The sequence below is a fragment of the Equus caballus genome, chromosome 9, assembly GCF_041296265.1.
Source record: "Equus caballus isolate H_3958 breed thoroughbred chromosome 9, TB-T2T, whole genome shotgun sequence".
In the NCBI taxonomy this organism is placed as follows: Eukaryota; Metazoa; Chordata; class Mammalia; order Perissodactyla; family Equidae; genus Equus; species Equus caballus.
In genome coordinates, this window is record NC_091692.1 from 82,797,198 (window position 1) to 82,810,244 (window position 13,047).

At 44.4% G+C, this 13,047-nt stretch overlaps 1 long non-coding RNA gene across 1 annotated transcript; it reads left to right on the forward strand.

Annotated features, from left to right (window-relative positions):
• Positions 1-377: 377 nt before the first annotated feature.
• Positions 378-7,503, forward strand: LOC111775105 (uncharacterized). Its single transcript, XR_002810607.2, has 3 exons — positions 378-992; positions 4,281-4,499; positions 7,177-7,503. It is a non-coding gene; the product is annotated as an uncharacterized lncRNA (long non-coding RNA).
• The last annotated feature ends 5,544 nt before the right edge of the window (positions 7,504-13,047 follow it).

Sequence of the window (13,047 nt, forward strand, 5' to 3'; positions counted from 1 at the left end):
AGAGTTGACCAGGATTACTCATAGATGATGATGGAGCTTGAATTTGTTTCTCGCTCTGTCTGATTCCAAAGGAAAGATGTGGTGTGGCACAGGGCCCAGACCGGGTCTGAACAGTCAGACTGTGAGGTTAATGTTTCCTCTCCTCTCCCTGATTGCTCTTGCTATCTCCAGGGATCCTGCATCCGGTGGTGCAGCCTGAACACTGCACAAAGATGCCTGACCAAGGAGGCGAGTGAGGACTGTGTACTCCCTGGTACAAGTCTGCATCCACCAGGAGGAAAGGGCAACTTATATTATTACATCAGACAAGAGGGTGTGCTTTTTTCTGCTTTGCATAAAGTCACCATAGAGATGGGCAGTGTTCTATCTGAAGCTCCACCCTCCCTGTACCCCAGCTGCTCCCAGCAACCATCACTGTCCTTTTGGGGATCCTCAGCTAATCCTGGTGTCCCTCAGGCCTTACCTCCCACAGAGTGACTCATGAACTAACTTTGCCCTAGAGAATCCCATCCTGCAAAGCCCACTTGTGAGAGGGGGCAGCGAGGCAGCTGAGCTGGAGTCTGAGGCAGGAGATGGCTGCTAGGGAGGGGCCCCCTGTGTGGGGAGAGCTGACAAACTTTAGCAAATGTGATGTCTGCTCTTCATCGTGGAAATTATTTCTTGTCGTGCCTGTAAGTCTCTTCCTTCAAACCTAAATCATTTTAAAAGTTTGTTTTTCTGCAGACATAGCAGTTTTATGTCAATAGTATTTTGGTTTCCACTGCGTCTACTGAAGCAAAACAATGCCAATATGAAGACAACAGCAAAAGGTGAACTAGAAAAATAATCCGGAAGAGGTGGATGTTAGCAGACCCATCATCTCAGGAATGGTACCCCGCATGATAGCATTTGTGATCCCAGGAGTCCTTAGAAATATCGGAGATGGCTCTTGGCTTCTCGCAGTTATGCAGATCTTCTCCAAGGCCCAGACTTGGAGATGTTAATTCCGTAAGGTAAGAAATGTAAAATGCGAGGCATGTGGTAGGAACTCCATGCATGTTGGTTAGCTTTCCTCATAGGCAGCTATTTGAATTGTGGATCAGTTCTCAACTTTATCTCCTTCTTTCCTTTTCATTTCCATTAACTGAGGGAGATATTGATAATTTTGGAAGCTGTGGTAGGTAGAAAAATGCTCCCCTCCCCCAAGATGTCCATGTCCTAATCCCGGAAAACTGAGAATATGTTACCTTCCACGGCAACAGTCAAGGGTCTTGAGATGGGAAGATTAGCCTGGATTATCCAGGTGGGCCCAGTTAATAACATGAGTCTTTATAAGAGAGGGGGCAGGAGTGTCAGCCTCAGGGAAGGAGATGTGGTGACAGAAGCAGAGGTCGGAGTGATGTGTTGGCTGGCATTGAGGATCAAGGTAGGGTCCCTAAGCCAAGAAATGTAGGCGGCCTTGAAGGAAAGGGAAGGGTTTTCCCCTGGAGACTCCAGAATTAACACACCCCTGCAGATTCCTTGATTTTGGACTTCTGACCTCCAGAACTGCATTGTTGCAAGCTGCTAAATTCGTGCTAATTTGTTGCGGTAGCAATAAGAAACAAATACGGAAGCAAGCAACTCTTTCTTTTTTCTTTTGATATACTTGAAAAGAAAAGGAACAGACAGGATTCAGCTTTGAAAATCTTTGCCACTTACCTTGCATTAGCTGTTTGCAATGGGAAAATTGTCCTAATGGCTCTCCCATTTACCAAGTCAGAGTTTCCTTTCTTCCTCATTGCTCCCTGGTTTTCACACCTCCAGCCTTGGTTGGAGAATCCTTGACCCCAAGCCTGACACTCAGATCAGAAGAAACCCTTCAGTTACAGACCATATATCAACCCTCCACCCTTTGTCCAGGGTCCAGGATCTTTTGGTGTAGACAACTCTTCTCTAAGCCTTTAATGTGTGAGATTGCTCTCCTCCATCCCTATAGTCAGTGTCTGAGCCAAGCCCGCAGCCTCTTGACTCATGTCTCTTTTTCTAGAGTCTTCTAGTTCTCCATTCCATCCTTCCACTTGCCCCCCAGATTATCTTAGCAGATACTGTATGATCATGTCGCTTTCCCCAAACACTGCCCAAATACTCTTCTTGCCCCCTTGATTAAGCCCCAATGCCTTAGAAGACATTTAAGGATCTACCCATCAGCCCCAGCACCATTTTGGTATCCGTTGTTGCCACATCCTATTGGGCGTTGTACATGTCAGTTGCATCTCTGCTCCTTGAATGTACTTTGCTGTCCTCTCAACTGAAACCTGCTGCTTTTCGCTCCTCTACTGCAAAATTTTGCCCACTATATGCAGTTTTGGAGTTTCTCAGCTTCTGAATGCCCTTGCTATGTTTGGAGAATTTTCATTTCTCAGGAAGCTTAGCAGAAGGCAGAACCCCTCTTTTTCTATGGAAGCTGAAAAGCCCAGCTTCTCACGTGCCCAGACTCCTTTGCTGACCCTTCACTCACGCTTGATCATTAGATAAGTCTCCCCTGGGCTGTGAATTTGGAGCTAGTGACACAAAGAAGCAGGGAGATGAAGAAAGCTCTTTGGTGGTATTGGTGGCTTCAACATCCACCCTTCCACGGCAACAGGAGCAGTGGTGCCACTGGTGGCCATTGGAGTCCAGGCTACTGGTATCTTCAGTGCCAGACAGGTGTCTAGGCAATGGTTTAATTCTGCGGCATAATTTTGGCTCTGACTCTGGCCACGTGACCTGCCATGTCATGTTCTTCTGAGCTAGGGTCTTCAGCCTTCCAAGCAATTCACTGAGCTTCCCAGTATCCTTCCAAGAAATACCTTTTCTGCCTAAAATAGAGTGAATTTCATTTGCTTGTCACCAAGTTCTTCAACTGATGGTGTAACATCCAAATCCCACCAGTGTTTTCCAGGCTTATTCAACCTTCCCTAGGATGAATCCTTTGCCCCTTTCTTCTTGTTCCCACATATTTCTGGCCGCTATAATTGAAACGTGAAGTTGTTGGCATTTTAGGTAATAAACAGCTGAGATATTGCAATTTCATATAGTTTAGCCTAAGATTCATCATGCCACTTCCTAGCAGAGTTCCTTCAACTTGTCTCTGTCTCCTAAAAGGCTGTGAGCTCCCAGAGGGCAGGGCCTCAAAGGGCACTGGAGCTGGTGGGCTTTGGATGGATAGAAGGAAGAAGATGCACTTGGGGAGAGAAAGAAAAGAAATGTTCATTCATTGAGCATCTTCTATGTGCTAGATGCTGTTTGGGTGTTTCTACACATATTCATCTTTAATCTCTACTCTAGCATTCTGAAGTAGGTAGATTGTCCCCAATTTATAGAGGAGTTTGAGTGCCTGTTGATGGGCCACACAGCTTAAGAAATGTCAGGGCTGGGATTTAAGACCAGGCCCATCTAACTCAAGAGTCAAAGTTCTTTTCACATGAAGAACCTAGATATTCGAAGGTCTCCATCAAGCGCAGAGTTTGGTATCCTATATTGCAAGCAGGAGGATTTCTAATGATCCATCCAACAAACGTCTATTTGAATCTTTACTATGTAAGGGGATGGGGATAGTGCAAAAACAGAAACAGACATGGTTATTGGCCTCATAGAGTCTGTAATTTAGCTCCCCAGTCTTCCTCTAAGAAGTTGTGAATTTATTCGTCACTCACTCATTGACTCATCCATCTAAGCATCATCCACATACTCATTCAATTGACACACCCATTTATGAATTAATTTTTTTCACACACTCAATCACGTACTCATTTGATCACTTTACTATTCTTTCCTTGCTTTGACTCATTCAATCACTTTGAAGTTTATTCTTTTATTCACTCATTTGTTTGTTTATTCTGATTCAGTCTGCTGTTCCCTTACTCTCTTTGTTGTTCCATTTAATCATATGCTAATTCATTTGCTCACTCACTCACTCTCTCTCATATTCATTCAATTTGTCAAACATTTAGTCAGATATTTATTAGGCCTGTTCTGTGTTCCAGGGGACCCAGACACAGTCGTGTATTAGTCCCATAGGAAGGCCATTGCCGTCCTTATCTTCTTTGATAAGCCAGTGAAGAAGAATCCTCTGAGGTTCTATGTGATGGGGGCTCCAGGGATCTGTGAGGGCCATGGAAAGTACTGGAGCCTGCCAGTACTATTTCCCAATCTGGGGAGCCTTTCAGGTGGGGTCACAATCTTCCCACAAAATGTCACCTGTTGCTTCCTCCTAAGGAGTGATTGGCTGGGAGAAGCTGCCAGCTTTCAGCTTTCTATCTTTCCTTCCTTCCCCTCAGAGAAGACTCTCCTGAAGCTATTGGTCTTCCTGGACTCTGGTCAGGGGCTGAAGAGTGACTGGCAGAGCGGAGGCAAGGCCCAGGGAGACAGGAAGCCTGTTCTGTGATGCTTGTCTCAGGTCTGTGCAGCAACTGAAGAGAGAAGCCACAAGAGGAGGAGAAGCTTGGTGGGCTCATCAGCAACCGCTGTTTTTGTACCTATCTGGGAGTGGGGTTGAGGTAAGGGGTAGGAATGGGACTGAGTTGCAGCAAAAGAAATGTAGATTAGACCCCTGGGTGACCTTCCCAGCATCAATGCTGTAAGGTCAAAGGGAAACACTAAAGCTGCCTTTTCCCCTGAATCCACAGTATGATACTCCTTACGTACAGGGGTTCCATAAACGCTTACTTAACAAACAGCACTAGGAGTCTGGAGAGTTGGGTCAAAAGCTCCTCTCAGTCATTCACTTTCATTGGGGCCATTTCTTCTTTATATGTCACTCCTTTGAGCCTCTGTGTCTTTATCAGCCTTGTAGGCTTGTGGTGAGAATTAGATGCCACAATATGTGAAAGGGACTAGTCCAGTTGATGCCTAGCACATGGTACATGCCTGAGAAATATCTATGGCATCTGAATTCTGGAAGTCCTGTGCCTGTGGCAGTCCAATAAAAATAGATCCAATAAGTCATTACTATGATTTAATTTATGGGGGCACAGAATGTTTATTCATGTTGGTTACAGCCTGCAGGTTTGGGAGTGAGACAGACCTGGGCAATATTTAAAGCAGGGTGTGAGATGGAGAGTAGGTTAGGGAGGAGGAAGGAAGAATGGACTGGAAGGGCCAACAAAGAAGTCAGGAGGACACTTAACCCACTTCCAGGCCCAGTGATAGGAGAGGTTTGGGAGAGAAAAAAAAATCACCATTGAAGAATCGTAAATGGGGCAAACATAGGTTCAGATTTTGCTCTTTGCAAAGAGCATTGTGGCTGCTAAGAAAGGACGCAGTCGAGGGAGTCAGAAGTGGGCGCGGGGAGTTGAGCCTGGAGGCTCTTGCAGAGGCCCGGGTGAGAAGGTGCAGTGACCCAGGGAAAGCTCAAGGTCAGCTGGGGCTGAGCTGCCTTCTCTTTGTGAAGGGCAGGTGGAGGAGGTATTCACAAGAGGGTTAGACGTTGTTCTAGGCACTCTCCTACAATTCTGAGCAGAACAAGCTCTGTACTCCTTTTGAAAAAGGGTTTGGTACTAGGTACTACATATCCAGGGCCTTACCTGTCTCCACTCTCTTTGATCTAGTAATTTCTCTGGAAGATGGTACAAAGAGATTATTTAAACTGTGGAGAAATGTCCTTGTCAATCAAGGATTCTTTATTGAGCACTTACTATGTGCTGGTCCTTGAGGGTCCATCAGGGAATGTTAAGGGGGAAACTCATCCGGCAGAGACTTTGAAGGGCTCCTGAAGTCTTTCGTCTAGTCATTCAATCAAAAAATATTTACTGAGAACCTGTTCTGTGTCTGCATCCTTCAAGGCTCTGGGTTAACAACAGGGAACAAGACAGACAAATTGTCTGCCTTCCGGGAGCTCAGAACTGCCACAAACAGGGGTCAGCGGGCCAGTGTTTGTGGTAATATAGCAGGCTTCCCTGAACCCCCAAATTAAGTTTGGTTCTTCTCTTCTATGCTTTCCTGTTCCCCCATCCACACACACATGGGGAACTCAACTTCCTTTCCCAATTCGCATCAGAAGTCGTTATCCAAGGCCTTTGCGTGTGTGGCAAACTTTACTCAAGATTTAGGGGATGGAAGGAGTTCCATAATGAGAAGGCAAATATGTCAATTTTGAGTTAATTAACCATGACCGTTCTTTCAGATTCTTTGACTGCCCAACAAGTGGTTTGGCTGCCATCTTTCCCCCACTTTCCGTAGACCATCCGCATCAGTGGCACAAGAGGTTCCAGTCCGTTCCAGCTGACAATAGCATGTCCTCTCTCTTGGCCACATCTGCCATCACTTGCACAAAGTCCTGTAGTAGCAGGAATACTACATTGTAAGCTCCTGGAGCACTTAGCGCAGGGACTTGGCCCAAATGGACATTTTAAATAGAGTTATTCAGAAAATCAACAAACAGATGAATGAGGCCTTCTTCAGGCCACTACAAGACAATTGTGCTACCCGCATCTTTGAGAGAAAAGAAAGCAAGTTAAATTTTATCAAAGTGATGCCCCGTGGGGTTCTGAATTACAAGATGAAATCTAAACAGCTGGATTTGCCCTTCACCCTTTTGTCTTCCCTGCACAAGATAGAAAAATGGTGAGCAGCAAGGGCTTTAGAGTCTGATTCTGTGGATTTGAACCTTGGCCCTTGCACTGTGTATCCTTAGGCAGGGTATTTACCTCTTTGAAGCCTCAGTTCACTTATCTGTGTGATGGGCACATTAATGGAACCTCATATAGTGGAGTGGTTAAATGTAGACTCTAGAAGTGGACTTCAGAATTCAAATCCCAGTTTTACCACTTCCAAGCAGTGTAATCTTGTGCGAGTAATTATTCTCATCATCTTCATCTTCAAAATAGAGAAAATAATAGTATTCACCTCATAGGGCTGCTGGGAGGGTTGAATGAGTGAATATATGTATGGCACTTAAACAGCGTCAGGCACATAGTAAGCACTATGTAAGGGTAGCTCGTATTATTACCTATCAGAGAGAAGATGGAATGAGATAATACATGTAAGGTGCATGCTTAGCACAGTTCCTGGGATGTTCCATACCCGTTAGCTGTCATTATTGTTTCATATTTCATCAATTTAAATGCACATTCTTTCTTTCCATCATCTCGGAAAAATGGGATGCATCCATCTGTCGCTTTTGGGACAGAAGCATTCACGATCCAGTTTTCATTGCCTGCGCTTCAAATTTTGCAGAATGATGTCAACAGCTTGGAACAACACCCCAGAGGCAACAGTGGGGCACTCTCTGAAGAAGTGTTGTCTCATTCCTGTGAACATCCCTGTGCTCCAGGAGGCACAGAAGATGACGTGTGGGGAAAGGCATGGACGTAGACAACTGTGAGCTGGAAAGTGATTCAGAGGGTGTGGATTCTGAATGTGACCAAGTTTTAGGATTACCTTAAGCAATTTGCTTCACTGACATTTTCCTTTTCATGTATGCATGAGACTGATCTATAGTAAAAGCCTATTCTAAATAAATCTTAAAAAGCTCTCTGTAAGTATAAAGTACACATTGTAAATAATAAGGATCCTCTGTGTCATAATTTGATAGGTAGCATTTTTTTTCTTTCTTAGAGCTGCATAAAGCAATGGTGCATCTTCCCCTCACTGCTGTCTTAGATGGGTACATTAGGCACTGTGTGTATCTACCTGCCAGTCTGAGCAGCCAGCCCACTGTAGCAAGTGCTGCAGGATGAGAGTCAGAGGTGGGAGGAAAAGAAATAGATGCTGAGGTCCCTGCCTGGAGCTGGCCATAGATTCTTTCTGTGCACTGGGGCACCGCCCGGGGCAGCCTAGGCCTCCCATGTCATCCTCTTAGCATCCTGCTGCCAAACTGACCTGCTCTGGGTTTTCCTGGGTGGCCTGGTCTTGGCTCACCGTCAGCTTTCAGGCCAGTTAGTTTGCTTCACCTGAGCACGTCGTCCTGCCTGAGCTCAGCCTCTCCTGTGACTGTACAAGAGACAGATCTGGGTCGGGCAGGCAAGTATGTCTGATAAGGAGGATGGGGCAATTTCTGGCTGGCACCACCTTGTAGGGAATCTGGGCTTTCCCTCCAGGGCTCAGAGCATGGGCAAGGGAACGAAGGGTGGTGACTTGTACACAGTGAAAGTGACAGGCTTCTCTGAATATCAGTGAGAGACAGCAGGACAGAGTCTCAAAGGAAGGCATTTCCTCCTGGTTCCCTGTGCCCAGGGCTTCTAAGAAATCACACAGTGATCCTTGCTTTCCTGTCCCCTAAGAAAAAATTCTCTAGGCTTTCCACTTTGGTTTCTAGTGAGTTCTGTGAGCCGAGGAAATTTTGTTTGTCAAGAAGAGTAGGTGTCAATCAGTTTGGCAACATTGGGTACAGGTAGTGACAGATGAATGTCATGGAGGGAAAGCCCTGAGATGGCATAAGAAGATGAAAGAGGTGGCTGATTGTAGCAAATGCCCACATTACATGTGGGGGAGAATTATGAGCACCCACTCCTTTCTGAAAATCATTCCCAGGATGTGAACACGTACGTGTGTGTTTTTACTCCCAAGTCCAAGTTCTCTAATTAATGACATTTTGAATACACCGTGCACTGAGAAGTCATCTCCCAGGAAAGAGATAGTTGATTTGGTTTGGCCATTTCTAATTTGAAAACAATTTAAAAAAAAAGGGAAAAAGGAAGAGAATCCCACAAAGACGATTCCTTTCTGCATTACAACTGTAGGATATTGCTATGTTGCTATCATTTATTTCCTGATTGGTTTTTTTATTGATTGATCTATTGAGGAAACATTTATTAAATGCCTAAGATGAGTGAGGTGCTATGCTAAGGACAAGGGGCATGTAGTCATGAAACAGAGGATCCCTGGCTTCCAGAAACTTCCAAGGTAGTAAATAAGCAAATGCTTATGCTGTGAAGCATTTGCTTGAGTCACTCAATCTTCACAACCTCCCTTTGAAATAGGCATTGTTATCTACTTCACAGATAATAGAACAGACTCCAAGAGGTGAAGAAACAAGTGTAAAGAATGATGGGCGTTAAAGTGGTGAGAAATGATTTCCACTTGGGAGTAGTCTGGAAAAGCTCTGGAGGGGGTGGCTTCTGAGCTTTGAGATAAAGGCAAAGCTGGCCCATAGCAGGTGGAAAGCAGGAGCAGCGAGCTCCAGGTCCTGGGGCATAGCCAGGGCAATAGTGAGGGGATGTTTACCTGCCCAGAGAGCAGCCAGTGAGGCTGTTGCCTAAGTCTGAACCCCTGGGACCTTCCAATGGGGGGAGGTTCAGTTCCATGAAAACAAGTCAACACCCTAGTCAGACAAGGAGTGGTCATTGCAAAGCTGCATTGCCTAGACTTGCACAACTCCAATGGGATGAGCAGCTCTGTCTGGAGGGATAGCTGGGAAGAGCACTGGCAAGTCTTCTCTGCCTCGCTACATCTCTTTTGAGCAAATCAGCTCAGCCATGTGGGCCCTGAGCCAATGGAAACCATGGTGGGCACTAGAGAAAGCTAACTGCAGGCAGAGGGTTCAGCAGAGGCTGCGGCCTCTATTGCTCATTCATTCATTTCACAAATATTTACTGAGTACCTACTATGTGTCAGAGGCTGTGCTAAGAGATAATGAAGAGATGATTTCTACAATCAAGAACTCAGTCTAGTGAAGGGATGGGCTAGAAAACAGTTGAATACATAAATAACGAACACTTGCTATGTGCTAGTGTTGTTTTAAGTGCCTTGCATGTATTAACTCTTGGAATCTTCACAGCAGGCTGGTTATGCTATTATTCTTATTTTATAGAGGGAGAGATGGGGCACAGAGAGATTAAGCAACTTGCTCAGGGTCACAGAGCTAGTAAGAAGCAGAGCCAAGATTTAAACCCAGGCTGACTGGCCCCAGAGCCCAGGCCTTTAAACACTATGCTAGTTCAAATCAACTGCTTATTCAGCGTGGGATGCCTAGAGGCAGCACAGGATGCTAAGAGGGCAGAAGGAAGGGCTCCTCAATCCAGCTGATGGAGAGGGGGGCAGGGAGAACCTCCTGGAAGAAATGAGACTCTGTGGAGCGAGGCCTGAAGCACGAGTGGTGGCCACCCGGGCTGATGAGAGGTTGGGAGAAGGAAGGGAACCAGAAAGTTCTGCTGGTAATAGGGAACGAAGACTGTTGAAGGGGTTGTGAGGTACCCATTATGGCTGAAGGGCGGTGGGGCAAGAGTCGGGCGGGGAGGAGGAGACAGGCAGGTGTCGGGGTTTGGGAGGAGCTGGGATTAGCTCCCTCTGGCCTGGAGTCACCCTGGGTTCCCAGGAACTCCAGGGCCTGTAAACATCAGTCATCCGTGGGCCCACTCAGAGGGCCAATTGCTTTTGTGTAAAATAAACAATCCTTTGCATAAATCCCTGTGCATCGAGTGACAAAGTGCCTACTGAGGCCATTCCCTTAGGGGCACTTGGGAAACCAGGGATAGAGTGACTTAGCCTTCCCGAACTCCAGTTTCATCATCTATAAAACGGGGTTTTGTAATAATCCCAGCCAAGGTGGAGCCCGATAGGATGTTTGTGGGGGACCCGGATTCCTCAATCTTATTTTCAGCCTATTTCCGTATGAGGGGAATTTCACTAAGCAAGTGAGGTGTTTGGGGGCGACTTTAGAGCAACAGCTTTCCAATGGCTTTCAAAAATCTTTGAATAGGCAGGAATATGCTAATAAAAACAACACGATTATTTATATTATGTCACCACCCTCTCCTAGGAACAGTGTCCAATTGTTATCAGGGTAGCGTGCCTTAAAACTGAAGAGTTCAGATTTGGATGTCGGCCATGACAGTCTACCAACTGGAGTGGATAATTCTGGAAGGTGGGACTGTGTCAGTAAATCACTGCCTGCCTCTCGTCTTGCATGGCCAACTTCTCCAAACACCACCAGTTCCTTCTTTACCAGTCCATCAGTTTGGTTACCAAGTTGTTCTTAACAACCATCAAGGGCTAGCGCACTTCCCAGTATGTTTTAAGATGCTGTGGAACAAGAAAAAACATTCTTGCTCTAGCAATTGGAAGAATTGGAGCAAAATGCAGTGGCTCAAGACGTCAGCAGCATTGTTATCAAGACCACGTGGAATAAGCTGGATTGGTTACATTGATGCAAGCATAAGGGAAATTAAATTTTGCATTGTTCTTAGGAAAATGAAGGTATGGGACCATATGCATATCGTACGTACATCTATATTCTTGAAAAGTTTTGCCCCTTGTTTCATTTCATGGTTTATTCTTATATGTACATATACACGTATATACATATACAAAATGTCGAAAAAATTATTTTTGTGCTCACGTTCTTAAAATATAGATTTAAATTTAGGAACTTAGAATCTGATTCTTGGTAATAAACATCATTGTTTTCTGAAAGAAAAAGCAAAGGACTATCTAAACTCCTGAGATCTTTTTTTTCCAGGACTTTTTTCTACTCATTTAAAAGGATGATTTCTTAACTATGAAACCTTCTCTGATTATTTTTTGGCATGATTCTTCTACTCTGTCCTAAAGAGATTTGAAAGGTTTGTTGCTTTACTCAGATGATAAATAATGAAGAAAGAAAGAAAAAAAAAAGAAGTGATTATAGATAATTTTGTTTTGTAGCTCTTTAAAAGAATTCCTGGAATACTTAACACATGATACTTTTCAGACAAAAGATAAACTCAGATTTGGAAATTAATCTCAGTACCACCCTCAATTCACCAGACACTTGATCTTTTAAGAATCGATTTCCTAAAGTCTATAATCTTTGAGAGGACATTAAACCCCAGTGAACAGAAAATGCGACAGTGGACAGCCCCCAGACATTTCCAGGGAGCAGCACAGCTTCCTGCACGCTGCCTGGAAATGCTTTGAAAAATCATCAGCCTTCTCAGATGCGTGAATTGATAATATTGAGAGTTTTTTGGAGTTCTTTCATTTCTTCCCTCACAAATCAAAGCTTATTACTACTGAATCTCAGACCTCGGTGTAACCATGTGCGTCTGAAATGCTTTGCTCTCTTTTTATCAGCATTGCTGCAAATTCATTCAATTTTCTGCTCCTGTTAGCAGCATGATGATAGGCCTAGCCAAGAATTTTATTTAGATCAACTCCTCGCAGCAAATCCGTGTTTGCAACCCTGTGCAAATTGGTTCCAGTGTTCCCTTCAACCTTGATGAGCCCTAACAGCCTCTCTTTGTTCGTGCTGGGCCTCCAGGTCTTCTTGGATCTCTTTTGCACAAGTTGACAAGTCTTTCATTGCCCTGGCGGTCGGTTCATCACATATGTTTTAACTAAGCGGAGGAAACACTGATCTCATTCTTAACGCCCTGAAACATTTCATTCTTCATTGTTCTTTTAAAGATTTCATTTAAAAAATATGTGCACTTTTAGAATGACCAACCGGTAAGTTCTTCAGTCCAGGTAGGTTCTTTCAGAGCAGGGACTTCTGTCTTTGTTTTTTTGTTTCTTTCACGCAGCTAGACACGCGGTAGACACTTATTAAATATTTGTGGAATGAAGTTTTTCTTTCCTGTCATGATTTACTCTGATTTCAAACATACTCCTAAATACTGTTTTGCTTTCCAGATAACATAGATTCATGTTTTAAATCGGGGGTTGGCAAAGCTTTTCTGTAAAGTGCCAGAGAGCAAATATTTCAGGTTTTGTGTGTCATAAAGTAGCTGCCACAAGTTCTTACTTCTTCCATTGTAGCACAAAGGCAGCCAGATACAATATGTAAATGAATCAGCATGGCTGTGTGACAATAAAACTTTATTTACAAAAGCAGATTGAGGGCCGGATTTGACCTCTGGGTCCTAATTTCTTGATTCCTGATTTAAACTATTACTTTTAAAAACCTGTTCTTGTTCCTTCAACTTATTTTGCCGAGCAGGTGATATTTTTCTCCCAATGGTTTCACCACAAATAAATACTAACTCCATAATCGCAATATTACTTCTCTCGTGTCTTCTGAAAATTTTCAGCTTTTTTCTCCAATAGAAGTAGAAAATCCCCTTTCCCACTGCTGAATGTTCCTGGCAGCACAGTCAGTCCGAGGAGTAGAATGCTATTGAACTCTAGCCT